General features: G+C 41.0%; 1 protein-coding gene across 1 annotated transcript in view; it reads right to left on the bottom strand.

The window, feature by feature from the left end:
* The window catches only part of LOC139445657 (serine-rich adhesin for platelets-like), an 87,224-nt gene that overhangs the window by 61,826 nt on the left and 1,560 nt on the right, over positions 1-23,838 (bottom strand). Inside the window, exon 2 of the mRNA XM_071226850.1 lies at positions 5,097-5,161. The gene's annotated coding sequence lies outside the window, so the exon portion shown is untranslated. The remainder of the gene's footprint in view (positions 1-5,096; positions 5,162-23,838) is intronic.

The raw sequence follows: 23,838 nt of genomic DNA, 5'->3' as shown, positions 1-23,838 counted from the left end.
ACCCCATGAAGGCTATGGTGTACCAATATACATGTATAAATGTTAATGGTGTACCAATGGACCCAATGAAGGCCTTGATGTTACAATGAACACGTGTAAAGATGTGTGTGATGTAGCCATGGAGATGTACTAAGATGTGTGTGTGTGTGTGTGTGTGTGTGTGTGTGTCTGTGTCTCTGTGTGTGTGTGTGTGTGCATGCGCCTGCGTGCGTGCGTGCGTGCGTGCGTGGGCGTGCGTGCGTGTGTGTGTGTGTGTGTGTGTGACACTTATAGACAGAGTGTTGTAGACTATTTAAGAACAAACAAATTTGATTGGTGAAGACTGTTGTCGGTTTCACAGATGTGAGTGGCTGTAATGAAAATTGTTTTGCGAGTGCTTTGAATGAAAATTGAAAAATAATGTAGTTGAGATACCTCGTCTGTTCGACCGTAATGCCGTGAGGCCATTACTTTGCCTAATTGATGCCTTGTTGTTCCTTACTTTGCCTAATTGATGCCTTGTTGTTCCTTACTTTGCCTAATTGATGCCTTGTTGTTCCTTAGTACGGTATGATCACAAGACCTGACATGTCTAGGACAATTAACTAATGACCATACGGAGGAAATCATCTTGATATAAATTCTGGACAGTTTGTGTGCTCCACTTCTTGCTGCGCCGGGAAAAGTACACAAATAATCAATATTGGACATACACATTCATGGTTCTTTCTTTAAACCTCAAGAGAACCAGCAGAAAACTGGCTGACGTGTGTTTTGAAACCCGCTAGAGTGAGTGAGTGAGTGAGTTTGGTTTAACGCCGCTTTTAACAGTATTCCAGTTATATCACGGCGTGTCAGCTTAATGTGGGAGGAAAGCCCGAAGTGATGCAGGTCTCAGACGTTTACCACTTCGGTGAAACCCACGAGCACGGGTATGGTGCTGACAAACCTAGAAACATAATCGGGGCGAACCGGGATTCGAACCCACAATCATAGGTTTCTGGCGTGCCCAAGGGACGCAACTCTGCACAGCGAATCGCGGCGCCTTAGACGACTGGGCCACCCATGCCCCCGAAACCCGCTAGAAATGCATGAAATATGATCAGTATGATCAATGTATGATATATTTACACATGTACTGTTGTCTGGTATTCAAGATTATCTGCAAGATTCATTTGTTTACCGGAACATGGATTGTTGTCTCAAACAGGGGACGTATGATGTAAAAAATGTCCTAGTAATAGTAATTTGTTTTCACAACAATGACTTCCTGAAACATGTGTTATTGTTTTCAAGGAACAAGGGGTATTAAGTTGAAACATTCATAGTGGTAAACATACTACTGTTGACATCAATATATCTGCAGTGGTAAAGTTATTAATATGCTGTCGTAATTAATCTTTTCAAAGCAATAGCTACCATGAAGCATACTAATGCTAATGGGGGGCACGGATGGCCCAGTCGTCTAAGGCGCCGCGATTCGCTGTGCAGAGTTGTGGCCCTTAGGCACGCCAGAAACCTATGATTGTGGGTTCGAATCCCGGTTCGCCCCAATTATGTTTCTAGGTTTGTCAGCACCATACCCGTGCTCGTGGGTTTCACCGAAGTGGTAAACGTATGAGACCTGCATCACTTCGAGCTTTCCCCCCACATTAAGCTGACACGCCGTTATATAACTGGAATACTGTTAAAAGCGGCGTTAAATCCAACTCACTCACTCACTAATGCTAATGCTAATATGTTTGCTCCTGTAAGTTATTCACACTGTCCAAAAGTGCTAATATCTCGCCACACTGACACTGGGTAAACTTTTCCCGCAAAGCGAGATGCTGTAGGCCTGTCCCCATCACTCCCGGCAGACAGTCGTTACTACACCTACACTACTGCCTAGAAGTTCATTCCCCTAACACGCGCTGAGAACGCGGGTAACACGCATGGGACACGGGTGGACAATGGGTTGCACATGGGCTGAGCACCCGTTGAACACGCGTGTGCAACGCGTGTGCAGCGCGTGTGGAACCCGTTGAGCACGCGTGGGTCACTCGTTGCACACGTGTGTGCCATGCATGTAACACGGGACCAGGTTTCAGTTGAATTTGACAAATGTTTCAAATGAATAGTGACATAAAACAAAACAGTGAGATGTGAATCTTGAGGAGCCATTGACCTGTGTTCACCAGACCATAAACAAAAGGTCGACCCGTCTTTATTAGTGTTCGGTTGCTGGACTTTTATGGCATGGCCCATTCCACGAGGGTCCAGTCTAGCCATTAGGACTAGCCGACAGGAGAACAGTAGTGAATTTAGATGCGAGTTTATTGCTTGGGGAACACCGAGTTGACACGATTGTCGCGGTTTGTACATGTTCGCCATTTATGAAGTCATTGTTTGTGGATTGCGGACAAATTCGTTTTAAGTTTTGCCAACATGAATCATTCCAGGTGACTGCAAATATTACGCTTTTCGTACGCGAAAATTTATGCTTTAGATAGCACAATTATGATAGAGATGTCACCACTGCTAATGTCGTATTTTTTCTCGTAGGGATATGTCCCATTTCCCCATTCCTCACTTTCTGTTTTGTATTTGGTAAGAATTAATAAGATAAAGTATTGTGTGGGATTCTAATATGTATCACTAATTCTAGGAGAAGATTGGTAATGAATATGAACAGCCATGTTGTCTGACTTTGATGGAATTTGAGATCTTCACAATCACCGGTTCTGACCATGTACACATAATCTCGTCAGGGTTTGAGATGTTAACATTTGCCCAATGACCATTATGAGTATTGCAAGGGATACCAAAGGTAACAGTTTATTATTAGAGGAAATTGGTTGTGGGTAATCCTTTCACTTTGATGGAAGGAAGCCACTTAACCAGGTGGTGACAATGGATTATGCGCAAGGCTCGGAATCGCGAAAAGATCACTATTGATGGTGGCTGGACATGCAGCTTACATCATTTCCAGTGTATGCAGGGACCTCGTCTGCAGTTGTTTGGCGGTCCCAGTATTTATATACCATCTCACTGATTACTTGTTAACTGGTCACTGCAAGCGCTTTAATTATTTAAATTTCAGTGAACTGAGTTTATTCACATGCTAGCTTTCATAAATTCAAGCTTAGTTAGAATCCTTGTTTATCTGTGAACTGGTCTTCCAACTGGTGACATTTTAGTGATGGATGAAATTTAATACTTTTGGACTACATGTAACATGGCTGCTTTTACATTGCTTATACAGGTGTTTGACTGCCTCAGTAGTTCTTGATCAATTACATTTCGTACTGTGTAAACAAATCAGTCACGTTTGCAACAATAGATTAATAAGTTGATAAATTTGGACTGCAATATAAACAACCTATAAACAACTTAAGACATAGAGACAGGGAGTTGATATATAATCAAATGTATGGTCCTGTTGAGACGCTTGACGTTGGAGCAAATGACAGCAAATAAGTTGAACATTCCCAAGTAATATTATACAATATGTCATTTCCCATAACCATGCGAGAGACATTTCCCAGCTATATATTGTAAGGTCAATCGCTTTTGGCATGTTTAAGAATAAACTCACTTTAAAGCACTTGGCAAGTCAAAACTGGCCGCCCTGATTATGTTTTTAGGTTTGACAACAATTATGCTCGTGAATTTCAGAGCCTTTATAGGGTCCATTGGTACACCATTAGCATTTATACTTGTATATTGGTATACCATAGCCTTTATAGGATCCATTGGTACATCATTTACATTTATACGTGTATATTGGTATACCATAGCCTTTATAGGATCCATTGGTACACCATTAACATTTATACTTGTATATTGGTATACCATAGCCATTATAGGGTCCATTGGTACATCATTAACATTTATACTTGTATATTGGTATACCATAGCCATTATAGGATCCATTGGTACACCATTAACATTTATACGTGTATATTGGTATACCATAGCCCCTATAGGGTCCATTGTTATACCCCAATAGTAGGAAGAAGTCGACGTCCACACCGCGGAACATGCTTGCTGCCCATATGAAGCTGACACGACATGTACTGAGGTCAGCATGACTTTATCATACCTCCATGTCAGAATGATCCACGTGATCTTGAGAAAATACTTTTTCTTACCTCCTTGTCAGAACGATGAGATCTGATTGTAACACGTGATCTCGATAACATACTTTAAACCAACTACCCAGGTATAAGGTGGGCGTCATAACGGGGTCAAACCAATTACCCTGGCAGAGGTCTGATGGTACCTAGCCTCATAAGTTGTTCTCTGAACTTTTGTAGGCATATTTATACAACCATTGTTTGGACGAAAGGACGGGGTTGTATTAAAATCCAATTTGGAAAGGCCCATTTTAAACTTTGAAATACTAAAAGGAAAATTTTGAGATGCGATGTTGAGATGTCTGACAAATAGCCTGTCTCCTTACTTACACTTGCGAACCCTGAAGATCCGGGGGAGAATAGGTCTTCAGCAACCCATGCTTGCTGTAGGCGACTATGCTTGTCGTAAGAGGCGACTAACGGGATCGGGTGGTCAGGCTCGCTTACTTGGTTGATGTATGTCATCGTGTCCCAATTGCGTGGATCGATGTTCATGATATCAATCACTGGATTGTCTGGTCCAGACTCGATTATTTACACAGATCGCCGTTATCTAGCTTGAATATTGCTGAGTGTGGCGTTAAACAACAAACAAACAAAAACAAACAAAAACTTACACTTTGCAGTTTTGGATGTCTGGCGTGACCAAATTATATACGCATATGCATACGATCATGAGAAAAGTACAAGTAAGTCCCTGGCCCATTAACCAGCCTGGGTCAACACTTGGACATGTTCAAATGTTAGAAACACGCATCATGAACCTCAAAATTCAGTCTGTGTGGCACAGTGTAGCATTATGTATTTAGTGCTGTATAAGTCAACATAAGCAATAGTTGAAATGAACATTGTAAAATAAATACTTCAAATGCATTCTTTCAAGAATATGTCGACATTAAAACAATGCAAATACACTGACCTGTCCAACATCAGGATGACCTTTCAAAAAAGGTCGTGTCCATGTACAGCAAACCTGTTTCTACTATTAACATGACGTACCTGTTCTGAGATTGCTGAATTTCTCACAACTGGTTGGGGCCACTCTTGGTATGTGTATCCATCTTCTGGAACAGTAACATTTACATACAGTTTTTCTTAACTATCGGTGGGCACGGGTGGCCCAGTTGTCTAAGGCCTTGCAATTTGTAGTGCAGAGTTGCGTCCCTTGAGCACACCGACACTTATGATATAGTGGCTCGAATCCCGGTTCGCCCCGATTATGTTTCTAGGTTTGTCAGAATCCGTGTTCGTAGGTTTCACCAGAGTGGTTAACGTCTGAGACATACATCACTTCTTGCTTTCCTCCCACACCAAACTTATACGCCGTGATACAACTGGAATAGTATTCAAACCGGCGTTAAACCCAGCTCACTCACTCACTCACACTTAATTATCGAGATTCCGACTACACGTTTCGATGACATCAAACGTAATATGCCATTGTTATTCCGAAATCCAGATGTCATTGTTAATTGAACAAACCTCCAAACGTATCGCGAAACTGCATGGTAAGGGATCAAACATTTGATATTCAAGGGATAGAGGTGTGGTTTACGTTTAAGGCAGAATATGGCTTCAGTCAGCGCTTTAATAAAACAATAGTGAGAAAAAATAATTTCCAGAATCAAGAGAAGTCTTTGCTAACAGACCATTATACGATTCCGGCTATATCGGGGGCATGTGTTTATGAATCACTATCAAATAGTGATGACACCAGGTGTTCGCGACAATGTGAGCGTATCCAGTGAGTGGCATCCGTCACAGACATCTTAACTAAATGTCCTATCCGCAAATTTCACATAGATGTTATCTATGAGGAAGTCCAGCATTTCACATATTGTTTTCTTTGTAAACGTCATGCTTTCCTGAACCTGCGAGAACACAGATCTAGCTACATCTTTGGTCACATCTATTAGTGAAGATTTCCCTTACATTGGTATAAAATTGTGTATGAAGTTGTGCATAAAGTTGTGCATAAAGTTGTGCATAAAGTTGGGTATAAAGTTGGGTATATTATGTTGTGTATAAAGTTGAAAATTAAATCGAACGTTTTGACCTAAACTGAGAGCCAAAAGAAAGTATAGCGAGTTTGATATTTATGTACATGTACTTGAAAGAACTGTTGTTACATTTGATCGTGTCCATCTATCCATCACTCATTCCTGGAACAGTTTGTAAAAACTGATTAGTGACTGAAATTTTGTGTAAAAATAAATTTGTTTATGAAGGCTGGAGTAAGAAATGAATTTGCAGCCACACTACCCCTACCATGTCACACTACCCCTACCATGTCACACAACCCCTACCATGTTTCAAATGATATACTTTGTGTCGAAAAAAGAAAGTTTATAGAATTTTAAAGATAAGATGCCTAGGATAACCATCAGCAGTTGTGTATTATGCAGATATATTTTAAAATCGAATTTTGTTTTAAAGAATAATACCATGTCGCAGTATGTTTGAGTGCAGACTGAGCCCCAGTTCAGTTCATTTTTTTGGATAAAATAATCGCTAACTTAAGATGTGTTCAACTGAAAATCGAACATGTGACAAAATCTGAGAGGTTTATCATTTTTTGCTCCTTAGCTGCATTGAGCCTGGCTTTTGGGTTATTGATAGTCCACATGGTAGTAATGCCGGTTGTTTAAAATACTTTCTATGAATATGAAGACATACGTAATTTGGTTGCGTGACTGGAGACGCTAAACAAGTTTGTTGGAATCTGCAACATATTATTTTTCAGAATACGTCTATGTCCAGTGAACGATTATAGCTGTGGTTGTAAAACCTTATGTCAAATAATGTTTTTAACATTTAATGGAAGCAAACACGTGTCAGACTGTTATTTACATGTAAATACAAGTACACAGCTGTTTCACTCGCAACCCATGCAGTAGTCCTGGTATATCAGTCAGTCAGTGTTTACTGTTTCAAGGTGAACTGACCAATTATCCGGACAATCATGATACAAATGTGTTAAACATGCTAATATACATCTTTTCACTACGGATTTTTAAGACTATATAAAAATTGAATAATCTGTCAATATGTTTGTAAAATTGACCCTTTCCATACTCATGTGACGTTTCTTCCGAAAGAAGAGTCGATTGTACGATTCCGACTAAATCATAAGCATATGTTTATGAATCACTATCTAATAGTGATGATACCAGGTGTTCGGGAAAAGGTGAGCGTATCCTGACCCATCGGTGCAGTTACAAATAATAACAATAAGTTACGAATAGCTTTAGAGGCGGCATGGTTAGAAAACATTTTATGCTAACAATGTAACATAACAATATGAATATTTCATACATGTTTGAATCGTTGTCTGTCGCGTAGTCCGATTTTCGATCACGAAAGTTGATACTGCTTAATTTCATTTATCCAACATACTCGTTAATCCGACATATTCATATGAAACCAAACATGTTGAATTCACGGGATTTGGCTGTTATATATCCTTTGATGGACAATGTAACATATGTGTTCACATATTCTCTTTTTATGACGTAACAAATGTTATACTAGTATTTGGGAAAGTACAGGTTCTCGTACTTTGTTTGGTTGAGTCCCGTCCGGGATTCGAACCCACACTGCCTGAGTGAGACACCTAATCGCCAGCACACAAAGTCAGCGATCTCACCCACTCAGCCATCGATGCTTCCTCAAAAATGAAAGTCCGACAACTGGTAGTCTAGATCACATACTTTGTGTACCCCTCTGAAAAATGTACACTCTTCCAAAAAAGAAACGCACATGTAGATTTTTAGTAAATTTGTTGTACCTAATAAGTCGATATATTTCATTTAATATCATAGATACAAACATGAAATTTTGGAGCTCGATAGTCACATGTTGTCGTTGTACAAAGCATTGACAACAGTTCATTGTCATGTCACATAAGGCCACAAGGTTGCGCTGAACTAAGTATCTCGTGTGACCGCCCTGGGCAGCAATCACGGCTCTGCATCTCCTCGGTACTGACTGGATAAGTGTATGAATTCTGTCCTGCGGAATTCTGCGCTGTTCTGCTTGTAATGCGTTGGCCAGTTGTGGGAGTGTCTGCGGAGTGTTCTAACGTTGACGTACACGTCGATCGAGTTCACCCCAGAGGTGTTCGATTGGGTTGAGATCTGGAGATCTCGATGGCCAGGGCAAGTCGTAGATGTTGACATTATGAAGGTAGTCTACCGTGACGAGAGCTGTGTGCGGCGGAGCTTTGTCCTGTTGAAACAGCTCTCAATGAATGGAAGAAGGTGAAGTTGAAGAATTTGTTTCATGTAGCGATTTGCTGTCAAATTTCCCTTAACAACAACCAAATCAGATCTTGTGGTGTAGGATATGCCCCCCCACACTATGACACTACCGTCAACGAAATTGTCGAATTGACGTACACAATGTGGAACAAAACGCTCATTTCAACAGCGATAAATACGTTGTCTTCCATCTCGCCAGTAAAGAAGAAATCGTGATTCATCGCTTAACCACACTCGTTCTCAAATTCCAAGGATGTAAGGTATGGCACCAACGTAAGCGTCGCTGTCGACGGATCTGTTACACAACAGGGACGATAACTGGTCTTCTGGGTCGGATTCTAACAGTCTGGTCCGATATCCTCCTCAAACCAGGGATGCGTCCTGCAGTCTCCGTAGCTGTGGCATTGAGATGACGTAGGTAGAACAGCCGAATGTAGCGATCCTGTGCAGGGGTGGTAACTCTTAGTCGGCCGGTTCACGGACGGTCTGCAGTGGAATTGAACTGTGTGTATCGGTCCCAAAGGCGGCAAATGGTGCTGTGGTGGACGTTGAAATGGCGTGCAACAGAAGACTGCGATTCTCCTCTTTGGATACGTCCTATGGCGCTGTTCCGATCGACAGCGCTGAGTCTCGGCATTTTCACATTTGAACGATGTTGATAAATGAATGACAAATTATTGGCTTTTGCTTGCCTTTTTACAGCCACTACCACCAGTTCCATAACTTGCACGTGCATTTTGCTTCACAGTTTTGCTCCATGACATTTTTGAACAAATGTGGTTTGACGCACCGTTTGTCGAATATCAGACCACCAACATTTTCCAATCACATATATCCAATTGATATACCGGATTTTTTGTGTAGTCAGGTTCAGTGAACTACACACTACCTGTGCGTTTCTTTTTCTGAAGAGTGTAAATTGGCACGGTTCCCATGGCCGAAAGCTATGAACACACAATGCCATTTAGAAAGGGGTCAAACGTAACAAATGTTATATTTGGGATAACACTTTCTTTGTAAAGTACAGATTCTTTTCTTTTTTGGTTGAGTCCCGTCCGGGATTCGACCCCACACTGCCAGAGTGTTATCCCACATATAACATTTCTGACATTTGACCACTTTCTAAATGGCATAGTGTGTTCATACACTTTTTATGACCTTACGTAGTGAATATTTTTCTCAGTACTTCAGTTTACCTCTGTATCTTCCATATCACACACACTTTTTCCAACAGTTTGTATCTACAGATAGTAGAACGAGCTTCTAAACAAGTTTACTGCATAAACTCACAATGCTATTTAGGAAGTGGTCAAATGTAATGACTGTTATATTTGAGATAACACATTCTTAGTAAAGTATAGATTCTCGTATTTTTTTGGTTTGAGTCCCGTCCGGGATTTGGACGAGAGTCTATACCTTACTAAGAAAGTGTTAACCCAAATATACCATCTGTTAGTATAACATTAGTAAAGTATAGATTCTCGTACTTTTTTGGGTTGAATCCCGTCCAAGATTTGAACGAGAATCTATACTTTACTAAGAAAGTATACCAAATATACCATTTGTTGTAAGCATCATTCATGGTTTAAACTACAGCTGTAACATAAATCTTGGCTGAACATACCTAGCGCCTGAAATAAATGGTCTGATGCTGTGACTGCTAAACACTAATGCGCGTCTTTTCTCGGATACACGAAACGGCACTGAAATGGCTAATTTAGATTTAGATCCGGTTGTCATGGGCACAGGACATGCCTGTGAAGATATCGCCTTGTCCAAGGCTGCTATACCTGTAATCAACTTAATCAGTCAGAGCTACCTCTATTGTCCCCACCCCGGGGTATCCGTCCTTGTTGAAATGGCCGTCAAGAAACAATAACAAATAATCATATTAAGTGTAAACACTCCATGAATTAGTCAGGTAATATCCAGCCGCATTTTACTGATAACGACACACCCTATGTCATTACCGCTTAAGGAGTGGAATATCCAGGATAAAGGTAATTATAAATATTTAATTAAAAAAACCAGGAGATATCAGAAAATATGATCTATCTCATTATTCAAAAAGTTACAATTGGACCTTTTTTGCAGTAACCCCGTACAAAACCTCTCTCTGACAACGGCGTGTTGTTCTCAAGACAGGCAACAATGGCAGAACTGAAATGAACCCAACCAACCTATCATTGAATATACAATTTCTATGCATAATTCATGCAGGTATTGACGTGCGCTACCGTCATAAAGACACCTAGGGTTTTCACTTCTTTCAATCTTCTGGTATTTGGACATTTTTAATGAAATAGCTGAATGCTTTGAAATCAGGGATTAAAAAATAATGACTCGTTCAAAGCCGTTCCTCCTCATGTAATTTGATTAATAACAGTCACGTTTCATTAAATATCAAAGATGAATAAAATATTTAGAAGTGGAGAATTGTTTTGTCCACCCGACGCTGTGTATACTCAAAAACAAAGATGACTGTCATCGAGGTATTGTATATCATAGCACATGTTGAAGGTTGTATATCATAGCACTTGTTGAAGGTTGTATATCATAGCACATGTTGAAGGTTGTATATCATAGCACATGTTGAAGGTTGTATATCATAGCACTTGTTGAAGGTTGTATATCATAGCACATGTTAAAGGTTGCATATCATAGCACATGTTGAAGGTTGTATATCATAGAACATGCTGAAGGTTGTATATCATAGCACATGTTGAATGTTGTATGTAATAGGGTATGTTGAGTGTTGTATGTCTTAGCATCTGTTGAATTTTGTATATCATAGCATCTGTTGAATGTTGTATATCATAGCATATGTTGAATGTTGTATATCATAGCACATGTTGAATGTTGTATGTAATAGGGTATGTTGAGTGTTGTATGGCTTAGCATCTGTAGAATATTGTATATCATAGCACATGTTGAATGTTGTATATCATAGCATATGTTGAATGTTTTATATCATAGCACATGTTGAATGTTGTATGTAATAGGGTATGTTGAGTGTTGTATGTAATAGGGTATGTTGAATGTTGTATATCATAGCACATGTTGAATGTTGTATGTAATAGGGTATGTTGAGTGTTGTATGTAATAGGGTATGTTGAATGTTGTATGTAATAGGGTATGTTGAGTGTTGTATGTAATAGGGTATGTTGAGTGTTGTATGTAATAGGGTATGTTGAATGTTGTATGTAATAGGGTATGTTGAATGTGTATGTAATAGGGTATGTTGAGTGTTGTATGTAATAGGGTATGTTGAGTGTTGTATGTAATAGGGTATGTTGAGCGTTGTATGTAATAGGGTATGTTGAGTGTTGTATGTAATAGGGTATGTTGAGTGATGTATGTCTTAGCATCTGTTGAAGGTTGTATATCATAACATATGTTGAATGTTGTATGTGTTAGCACTTGTTGAATTTTGTCTATCATAGCATATGTGGAATGTTGTATATCACAGCACATGTGGAGTTTCCTAAATTAAAACGTGACGCGTTCATTGTATTTCTTGTGAAGTAAGTGATGGGTTTTTTTCTTGCTGATGCCGTGTTTCAATGGGCTGGGGATAGACCAAATATGGACTGCAAAAGACTTTGATTATATATTGAAATTCAAACATGCTTATGATGTAGTCGGAATCGTGAAATGGCCTTTGGTTTGCTGTTCTTTACATAACATGTAATGTCCGGGTATATCTTGGTGGAAGGGTAGAGAATACATGGTGCTGTATAAAAAGGACATAACGCCACCGTTATCTGTCTCAGATGAAGATTGTTGTATCCATAGATAAAACACAGATAAGTCTGTGCAACGTTATTACCCACAACATCATTATTATGATAATATTACTTCACGACATAAATGTACCCAGTGAGGGAATAAAGGGATGGAGGTGGTGATTGAAGGATGGAGGTGGGGGAGTCTGTCTTCCTCATCACCTAGACCTAACTGTTAAGCCATACCCTATGATAAAAGAAAGAACTTTTCAACGAGAGATAAAATAGAAACGTCTGTCAAACACTCGAATGACGTAATATAGCACGTTTTGTCCATCGACTTTGTCCTGTTTGTCTCTGCCTTAGGCGCTATTAATATTTCAACCGCCGATCTGAATCCGGGGGATTCCCATGCAGTAATGATTCGAGCAGGTTAAACATACGAGATGTACTTAAAGACTTCTCGAGCATGCTGTTTACTTTTCACATCCGTTTTACATTATGTATACGGCAGTACGATAATAAGAACTATTGGACATCGGCGGCACTGGAGTCTTTGGGATCAAAAGATGTATGTATGTAAATATTAGGAAGATTTATAACACTGTTGTGTCTACTCCCAGTGACGTAAGTGCTTAATACTGCATTCGCATCACCATTGCTATCTGCAGCTGTAAGATGGCGTACACGCTACACACATCCCTACTGCCATCCCTACGCACCCCTACCCACATCCCTACCCATCCCTACCCTGTCCCTTCTGTAATCCCTACCTCGAATCCCTACCGCTATCCCTATCCCGTCTTATCTGTCATCTCTACCGACATCCCTACCGACATCCCTACCACCATCCCTACCGCCATCCCAACCGCCATCTCTACACATCCCTTCCCAAATCCCTACCGCCATCACTACCCATCCATACCTACATCCCTACCATCCCTACCCATCGCTACCGCAATCCCTACCCACCCCTACCCATCGCTACCCATCGCTACCACCATCCCTACCCATCCATACCGCAATCCCTATCCACCCCTACCCATTGCTACCCATATCTACCCATCCCTTCACAAATCCCTACCGCCATCCATACCCATCAATACCCACATCCCTACCATCCCTACCCATCGCTACCGCAATACCTATCCACCCCTACCATCCCTACCCATCGCTACCACAATCCCTACCCATCCCTACCGCCATTCCTACCCATCGCTACCACCATCCCTACCCACCCGTACCAACATCCCCACCACCACCCCTACCCTGTCCCTTCTGTCACCCCTACCCCTACCCATCGCTACCCCACCCTACCCCAAATACCCACAACCCTATCACCGTCTCTACCGCCACCTTCCCCAGCCTACCGCCAACCCTACCCAACTACTCTCATCCCTACCCTACCTTAGCACATCCCTACCCATCCCTACCGCCACCTTCCCCAGCCTACCGCCAACCCTACCCAACTACTATCACCCCTACCCTACCTAAGTACATCCCTACCCATCCCTACCGCCACCTTCCCCAGCCTACCGCCAACCCTACCCAACTACTCTCATCCCTACCCTACCTAAGTACATCCCTACCCATCCCTACCGGCACCTTCCCAAGCCTACCGCCATCCCTACCCAACTACTATCACCCCTACCCTACCTAAGCACATCCCTACCCATCCCTACCGGCACCCTCCCAAGCCTACCGCCATCCCTACCCAACTTACACACGTACACTAACATCCTACAGTCGAGGGTTAGCTACTATACATACACTGTCGGGCAAAAGAAAGTATACACTTAAAACGTTTAGGTCCAAAATACTGCTATGATACCCTTTTCAATTACATCACCATCAAATAACCATTTCTTGTTTGTTTATTTGTTTAGTTTTAGATACCATCAAACTTTCTTTTGTCCGGCACTTTACATACATCAGTTTCGAAGCGTCGCAATTTCAAAGACACTTATAAAACACTATGGTGAAGCTAATCAAAAACAAATAATTAAAGTAATTATCTTTACATGTGCTAAATTGCAGCTTGCACCATTGATAAATTATGATGCTGTTCGTGAACACAAAGTTCAATTAGTATCATTCACAGCACACACAAAAATACGTTTATAACGACAACAAAAGCTCGGATACTCGTTATGTAAACTTTATGAAGGCATCAAACGTTAGTGTGTGGCATCACGGTTTGGTCGATACTTCAACGCATTGTTGCTGGTAAGAACGACAGGTAATTTCAGATTTAATAGCGGGTGAAGCATCACTGTATGCATCCATAGACCAGTTTCCATTTCAATACCCCCGCCTCTTGTGCATTATCAAATGTAGTGGCAGCGTTTCATCTTTACATTTAATCGCTTGAGCTTGCTGTTTCGATCACGTTGGTGAAAGGGTTTCACACTTTAGTCAACACAACCAAAGCCTGCTATCATTAAGGAGTTTTTAACCCAGTAAACGGTGGGTTTCGTATCAAACGAACAGTATGTAATACAATGTACGAGTGTGTGAGCTAACAGTGGCTGGAGAGGGGTCGTACAATATTTCAGTTCTATCACAGCATGCTTGCGTGTGGGTAGGTAGGCTGTGAAGAGCAGATCGACCCTACGCTCATATCTGGGACAGGTGGTCGAGTCCTTTAAGGCGCCGCGATTCGCTGTGCAGAGTTGCGTCCCTTGGGCACGCCAGAAACCTATGATTGTGGGTAAAACGTGAACGCCAGAGAAAACAACAACGTTGATTTCCCGCCGAGACAGATTCCATTGGGCGTGAAAGCCAAAATAGTGGTAAACAAAGATATGAATGGATCACTGAAAATCAGTGATTCGAACCCACACTCACCTACTCGCCAGTTATTTACCACTTTGGAAGCATTTTACTGCATTTGCAATGCGTCAGTTCATTTTACTGTACTAATACCACTTCTGAGTTTCTGAGAACATTGGCAAAAAACCCTTTAATGTTTATTTCAATATGGCTCTCTGTCCTGGACGCCTCCGTGGTCCAGTCAATGGAGCGTCTGAACCGACAGTGTAAGGTCGGGGTTCGATCCCCGGCGTTGAAGATGGTACTTGTTTGTTACTCTGCCTGACGCTCGGCATTAAGGGGTTAAATAAAGACTAGTCTAATCGGATTCTCAGTCAGTGTATTGTGTGTGAGTGGGGTTTCCATTTTCAACTGCGGCATGGTATCTCAGTGGTGCAGCTCCACCAGCTCCACCAGCTCCACCAGCAAGAAAGCGTGTGTATAAGGAGATTGACAATTGACTTTCCAGACTGAAGGATCAGCTATCCCAGGGTGTCAAGACACCACCCCAGTTCTTGGATGCTGTTGGCAAACTTCTGACGATGGATTAAGGTTGTGTCAGTGTGACAACCTCGATGTGAACTGTGATATTATCTTTAACTGAACTCTAAGTGGCGAATATGTTAAAAGAATGGATTTAAGGGATGGATGAATTAAAGTGTTGAATGAAATAAAGTAAAAGAGGGTATCAAGCATCTTGAGTAATTTCTTTTGTCTATAATAAGACAAGTCCATTTTCATGATAGGGGTTAATTACCTGATTAACATGTGCAACCAGGTGTTACATTGTTGTTTAAGGTGTCTTACAACTAGGTTGTCTTACTAATGGGAGGAGAACCTGGCACTATAAAACCGGTATTAGTCCGGACTAGTACAAACACACACACACAAACACACACACACGCACACGCACACGCACACGCACGCACACACTCACACACACTTCGCTATATCAGTGCAATATTCTTGAACGTGACGTCAAAACGCATTTCACCTAACCGCATCTCGCGTTCTCGTCTACCATACAATTGTCCCCATTTGCCATCATTTCAAAAAGCATTTATCTCCCCCAGGCAAACTTCGTTAGTGTTTTCCCCAAACCAACACACCTACGTGTAGTCCCAGCGGTAATCAATCTTACCACCATGAACTCGGCATACAACTAAAATACCGTAGTGAGAGCCAGAAGCTTGACAGGGGGGTATTATACTCCGAACAAAGCACTGCGCGCCGGACAAAGATACCCACACCGGTATTCCGGGCACCTGATGACGTGTACACGGTGATGTTGGCCTGTCCGTTTATAGGAACCTGGTGTATGGCTCCCTAGGGGTAACCATGGACACACAATTACCATGGTCATGAATTTTACTTACATCGTAATTGCCACCACGATTGCAACTTAATCTAGTGCCAATGAGCCCTTCGTAGTTTTCATCCGACTGCAACGTGTATGTTAACGTTTCTTTGGTTGAAAACGAAACGAATGTTAAAATGTTAAAACGTCAAAATCGAAACGCTTTTGTACTACGCCAATGCTTTGGCAAAAATATACCAGTGAAACATAGTTAGGTTACATGGACATTTCATAGCTAATTTGTTATTAAATACTTTTACGTCTAATAAATAATCATAGTAAATAAAATATAAATACTGTCTTGATAAAACAAGGTTAGCTCACTTCTTTCTCTTGCAAAGATGATGCTCTTAATGTAAAGTATACAATGCACAATGGAAAGAACGTGCATTTCTTTAAAACCTTCCGTGGTTAAATTGCAAATTGTATTTTTAAGCTTCCATTTATTATTGGCTAGCTGGTGACATGGTTGGTTCATATAGATGTTGTCCATACATTGTTTTCTTATTGACATCCCTGTGTGTTCACAGAACATCTACATACAAATAGAATCAGATTAACAAAACAAAATGTACAATTGATGAAGTGTGTTTTTCGCTGTTTGCTGCCTGGGAATTGACTTGAATAATATATGTTCCTGCAGTACGTACCAGCTGTCTTCTTTTTCAAACGGGTTTACTCATTGTTCCATTGTTTAAGGAACTGTTTGTGCCTCATATTGTTTTCGTCCAGACTGAGAGGCTATTGGGTTTAATTTATTTGCTTTATTGTTGAATCCCGCATTCGACAATGTGCCTTTATATGAAAACGACCTGGATGTAATCGAGTCACCGCTTATGACACGCATGGGTTTCGGGGGACGATTTGTAAACCAACAATCGCCATTGTTGTTCGGTTATATGACATCGTGTCAGATGATTTCTTAAAATAACATTCAGACCGTTTATACTAGAGAGATCGTCACATGAAATATACAAAAACGGCTTGAGGATCTCAGATACAGTGATGAAGGTACTTTTACACTGAAAATACGATACCCCAGATACTAGATAGATCGTCGCAAGTTACAACTTGGAGACCGCAGATACTAAAGAGAGTTATATACACCGATAACTGGGAGACCTCAGATACTAAAGAGAGTAATATACTCCGATAACTGGGAGAGGCCTCAGATACTAAAGAGAGTAATATACATCGATAACTGGGAGAGGCCTCAGATACTAAAGAGAGTATTTTACACCGATAACCGATAAATACTATTGCGCTTATGATGAACTTCAGTTCAGTTTAGTTATGAGGAACGTCAGTCCAATAGCAGAAATATCTACCCGGTTCTAGTAAATATAAAACGTCCAAGCCAAAGAATAACCGGTCTCTATTATTAACATTGAGCGTAAAAGACACAAAAATCATGTATAAGTCATGTATATCTCAGGTGAAGAGTGAATCTGGGGATGCTATAAAAGGAGAAGTGCTGTGTTGTGTGGAGTGGAGCTCTTCTGTTTTTCTTCTAAGTTTGATGACAGTGATGGCTTTGTCTCGGCGTACATTGGTTAAGAGGCGTGGCTGCTTGGGAGGCATTTGACCATCTTCCCCCGGGGATGCCAGAAGTCAGGCAGGGAGTTCCATGGAGTATACGAGGACTGGTCAGCATGTTCTAAGCCTGACTAACTTTCAACTATGGGCCATAACAAAGTGAACAATCAATGTAGTCCATTGTTTGAGTAGTTCATTGCAAGTCTTTAGTGTATTTGGTCTGTTGATGACATTTGTATATTATTGACTGCCAGTTGAACGTGATAGGGGTCCCAATAGGCACAGAAATGGAAAATAACGAGTACCGAGAAGACACTAAGTTTTTGACCTCAGAGAAAAGTACTCCCCAAGAAATTTAAATCTGATTGAGGAGGATTTTGTCAAATTAAAAAAACAACATTAGTAACGGGTGATGAAACATGGGTCTGCCACTATGATCCCTAGTCAAAACGTCAATCTATGGAATTGCACCATTCCTCTTCTCCGGCACCAAAGAAATTCAAGTCTTCAAGATCAGTGAAGAAAGTTATGGCCACTGTATTCTGGGATGGAAATGGTGTGATCCTTGTTGATAACTTTGAAAGTCCAAACACGATTACCTTTGCCTGCTATGCTGATTTACTTCATCGAATGAAAGATTCTATCAAAGGAAAGCGACGAGGAATACTGATGGTTATAATTCTACTACGTCATGACAATGCCTCTTTTCACACCTCTCGACTTGCAAAGGCTGCTGTGCAACAATGTATGTTTGAAGAGCTTCCTCACCCTCCATACTCGCCAGACTTGGCACCAAGTGATTCCCACATGTTTCCTAGCAGCGGTGTGACGACAACGATGACGTCAAAGCTGCCGTGAATGGTTTTTGCAGGGTAGCTTCAGAAAACGTCTTCCTTACTGGATATGAAAAGCGACACGATCAATATGAGAATTGCATTCAAAAGCAAGGAGATTATGTTGAAAATTAAAATTAAAAACACTTTTACAATTGTTGGTTTTGTTTGTTAGGCTTAGAACCCCTTGACCAGCACTCGTTCAACATTGTGGGATTTGATAGGATTCTTGCGAACTTTGATAATGTCTCTGGCATAGGGGTATCTTTAGTATTTGTTTGCCAGCTTCTTATTGAGGGTAGGGCCTATTCCGTATTAAAACAGTCCATTCATAATGCGTCAGATTCAATTCACGAAGTGAATGCTAATGGTGCTACATTATTATTGTCTTGGTCACTGAATCAGTGGTCACTCGAATTGCACGGTCAGCCCCCTGTTGGGGAGGATACAACTAAAGTTGCCTCAAGGCATCAACCACCTGATCCGACCGGGTACCCATCACTGCTGGGCGAGCAGAGGCATACTTGATATTTCGAAAAGGCCTACATCACATGCAACCTGTGTTTCAGTGCGGAGCAAGACAGAAGCAATGGAAGCTGTCAAGAGACTAGAGTGTCAACCATCCGCCTACTCTCGTGGACAGAGGTGCTAACCTTCCACTGCTGTGTGACGTGTTGGTTGTACACACGGAAAAGTCTCTCTAGGAGTTCATGTAGTTATTTCTAATGGATTCTGTTTAAAGCAGGCAGTTTGGACCTGCTGAATCTGCGTATGGGTGGATTAATCTTCAAGCATTTTGTCAGTGGACCGCCTCCGTGGTCTAGTGGTAGAGTGTCCGCCCGGAGAGGGGAAGGTCTGGGGTTTGATCCCCAGACGCGTCATACCAAAAGACGTAAAAACATGGTACTTGTTGTTACCCTGTCTGGCGCTCGGCATTAAGGGGCTAAAACAAGGACTGGTCGGCTCGCAGTCAGTATACTGTGTCTGAGGGGGGTATTCATGTTAAACTGGTATCTCAGTGGACAAGCACTATAAATCGGCATTAGTCCGGACTAGTACAAGCAGCCACACACACATGTGATGCAAGTCGCTATATATAGATATATAAGTGTAATAATCTAGAACGCGACGTTAAACCCCATTTGACATCACCTCGACAAGAAGGTTGATAGGAGTGATCATGATGGTTAAACGCCCCAATCAATATCCCAGGTAAGTGACGGCGGTCTGTGAATAATCCAATCTGGACCAGGCAATGCAGTGATAGATCCACGCCGTCTGGGGATGAAGACACGCCATCAACCAAGTCACCGAGCCTGGCCACCCGATCCACTGAGTCTCCTCTCACGACCAGCTTGAGTTGATCGGGGTTTATGATGGCTGAAACTCTTCTTCTATCAGCTGGGCAGTTGTAATTCTGTCTTCTTCATGGTTCCATACTTTCCCATGCCTATATTTCTCGGGATTCCATATTAATCAACCCGTGAAGATCCGAGATAGAATAGGTCTTCAGCAACCCATGCTTGCCCTAAAAGGCGACTATGCTTGTCGTAAGAGGCGACTAAGCGGATCTGGGGATCAGGCTCGCTGACTTGGTTGATGCATGACATGGATCCCAATTGCGTGGATCGATGCTCATGATATTAAATTATTAATCACTTGATTGTCTGGTCCAGACTCGATTATTTACAGACCGACGTCATATAGCTTGAATATTACAGAGTGCGACGTTAAAAAAACAACCAACCATATTCACCATAGCCATTACCTAGGAGCTCGCGGTTTATCGTACATAGACTTGCTTCCAATGACACACGTTGTGTTAAAAGAATCTGCGGGAAGAGTCAAAGACCGGTGGTTCGATCCCCCGGCCGCGTCATTCCAAAATACGTTAGAGATAGTACTTCCTGTTACCCTGTCTCGCGGTCGGCATTCAGGGGATCAAACATAGATGGCCGTTAAATGGCCTATTCTTGAAAATGTGTATAAAAATAAGGTACAAAATGTTAAACTGCGACACGGTATTTCACCGGCGTTTATCGGGACTAGTACACGAGCACACGTGGAACAGAACATTATGTCCGGACTTGTCCACGCTGATACGCACGCACACATACACCCGCCCCCGCCCCCGCCCCCGCCCCCGCCCCCGCCCACCCCGCCCAACCCCCTGTTCGGATACCCCCCAAATGCATTTATATATATCAAATACATGTTCTCCAAATAAATCATGTTCTTCAAACTTAGCATGCAGGGTCTCCGCTCCACAAAGCGATCTTAGCACAAAGCCCACCGGGACTGTTATACGTTAACATATAGCGGTCGAAGTACCCAGGAGACGAGTATGTAGATTGCCATGAGTAATGAATTGCAGATGTATATTAAGATTAATCAATAGACCAAGACAGCAGATGTTTTAACGTTAACAGTAAACAATAATCAATACCGTGAAGACAATTAGTTAAATGTTTTGAAGGTGTAGTAAGTGAATAGAAGTACTTCGAGTCCGTCCCCGAGCGGGTGACTACCGACACGCCTTGCCACTATAACCTCAATAGAGAATACTAAGATCACGATTGGAGAATACTAAGATCACGATTGGAGAATACTAAGATCACCATTGGAGAATACTAAGATCACCATTGGAGAATACTAAGACCACCATTAGGGAATACTAAGATCACCATTAGAGAATACTAAGATCACCATTAGAGAATACTAAGATCACCATTAGAGAATACTAAGATAACCATTGGAGAATACTAAGATCACCATTAGGGAATACTAAGATCACCATAAGAGAATACTAAGATCACCATTGGAGAATACTAAGATCACCATTGGAGAATACTAAGATCACGATTCTAGAATACTAAGATCACGATTCGAGAATACTAAGATCACCATTAGGGAATACTAATATCACCATTAGAGAATACTGAGATCCCCTTTGGAGAATACTAAGATCACCATTGGAGAATACTATGATCACCATTGGAGAATACTAAGATCATCATTGTAGAATACTAAGATCACCATTGGAGAATACTAAGATCACCATTAGAGAATACTAAGATCACCATTAGACAATATTAAGATCACCAGTGGAGAATACTAAGTTCACGATTGAAGAATACTAAGATCACCATTGGAGATATTGTTAGTTTTGGGTAATGTAATCAGAGTACAGATGTGGTGATGATAGCTATTGTTTCTATTAAATTAGCATAAATGTACACTTGAGATAATGTCATTCAATGTGAAACAACCTCCGAGGTAGGCCGAACATTCGTCAAACAATTGTTTGTGGATATCAGAGTCAATAAGATTTAACCAACAGTCTTTAACGTCAATAACATTGAGCCAACATTTTCCAGCGTCAATAATTGAAACCAGTAATGAGATATAAGCCGATGTATATGACGCTACATGTGTTTAGTCGTATCAGATCACATACAAATAAGTCTGCCACCTAACACATGCTGTATGGTTTGTCCTTCCTGTAGTGTTTCACTGTACGATAAACAACCCCCACGAGTCGTTTATTTCTTATATGGTATATAAACATTATGTACAACCTCTTTAAGGATGATGATAACATGTACAAGCTTAAAAAACTATTTACCCGTATTTTAATAATGATGACTCCCTGAATAGAATCCGACCTCGGCAATGTCGGACAAAGCCCATTTTATACCCAGGTTGGTATTTCTCGCATATTCTCACAATTCTCACGTTGATCACCTGTACCTTTTCTCAAAGTACCGATTTCATATCTCCCCCGCTTTTTGATGCGATTGGTCGGCCATTGCATTCGTCTGCGATGCCCGGATATATCTATGGGGAATTCGCCAGACACTCCCCTCTAAAAAATAACGTCGTTTAATATGCGATGTCATCAAGTTGCAAGCGCATGTTCGAATCTCCAGAAATGACGTCAATGTCTTATCGTGAAATAAACCACGCTTCGTTCTTCATTGTCCGTTGCGTTTTATCACGTAGCTATTTTATATTTACCAATATATGTGACCCTCCGGGAGAAAAGGGACCTTGTGGGTGCTAGGATATACAGTAAACTACGGTTATAACGAACACGCTTATAACGAACTGACGGATATAACGAACTTATTTTTTGGTCCCGACTATTTGTTGTAGTTATGTTGTATATATGCTTATAACGAACTACGGTTATAACGAACTAAAATTAGTAGTCCCTTTGAGTTCGTTATAACCGTAGTTTACTGTAATTGTGATGTGACGTCATGAAGGCGTTTGTCGTCAGCTTATTTCAGTGAAGATCGCCATTTCTCATTTTTCTCTAGTTAGTTCGCAATGTAACAAAAACTTTATTTCAAAACCTTTCAGCATACATGTCTTCTTTCAGTTAGCTACTATATCTATAAACTGCAATTACAGTAAACTACGGTTATAACGAACACGCTTATAACGAACTGACGGATATAACGAACTTATTTTTTGGTCCCAACTATTTGCTGTAGTTATGTTGTATATATGCTTATAACGAACTACGGTTATAACGAACTAAAATTAGTAGTCCCTTTGAGTTCGTTATAACCGTAGTTTACGGTATTACATAAACAGTTATGAGACTGAAAATGAGTCCATGTGTTTGATGCCATGTATCTGTAAATTGTATTTTGAGTTCCGAAGATACTGTAGTATATAATGAAATATAATGAAAACTCAAAATGTGATTTTCAGCCTTAAGGTCCCTGATATCATATTCGACATATATGTGTACATAAGAATGAAAGTAATTGACACCTTTCAACACTTCATCTATGTTTATTGACACAACTAAGCAACAAGAAAGTAAGCACTGATGTATGACACGTGCCAATATTGACACATTAATGGTAGCACACGTCAGAAACCAGTCGATGTATCGGAGTGTGTTAGTGCGAATACCTTTTAATACTGATGCCTATAAACACTTATGTTAAGGATTCCAATAAAAGACATTGTCGCTATTAATCAGCAAGAAAAAGTGACACAATTAACACAAGAGTGTCTTTAAGATATTTTCATCCATTGTTACAGCGCTGTGCTTGCACAAACGTAGAAAGCGAAATCGACCTGACTACATTTTGAAATACACGCGTGTTAAAACTGTTATAATACATGAACCCGTTACGCTATGTAATTAGTAAGATAAAAAATGAAAAATAATAGTTGACAAATTACTGTAACCCGTCCGCA

This window comes from Haliotis cracherodii, unplaced genomic scaffold (assembly GCF_022045235.1).
Source record: "Haliotis cracherodii isolate W230 unplaced genomic scaffold, xgHalCrac1.p SCAF_10, whole genome shotgun sequence".
NCBI lineage: Eukaryota > Metazoa > Mollusca > Gastropoda > Lepetellida > Haliotidae > Haliotis > Haliotis cracherodii.
The sequence above is the reverse complement of the archived record's forward strand: the minus strand, read 5'-3'. Positions and strand labels throughout refer to the sequence as shown.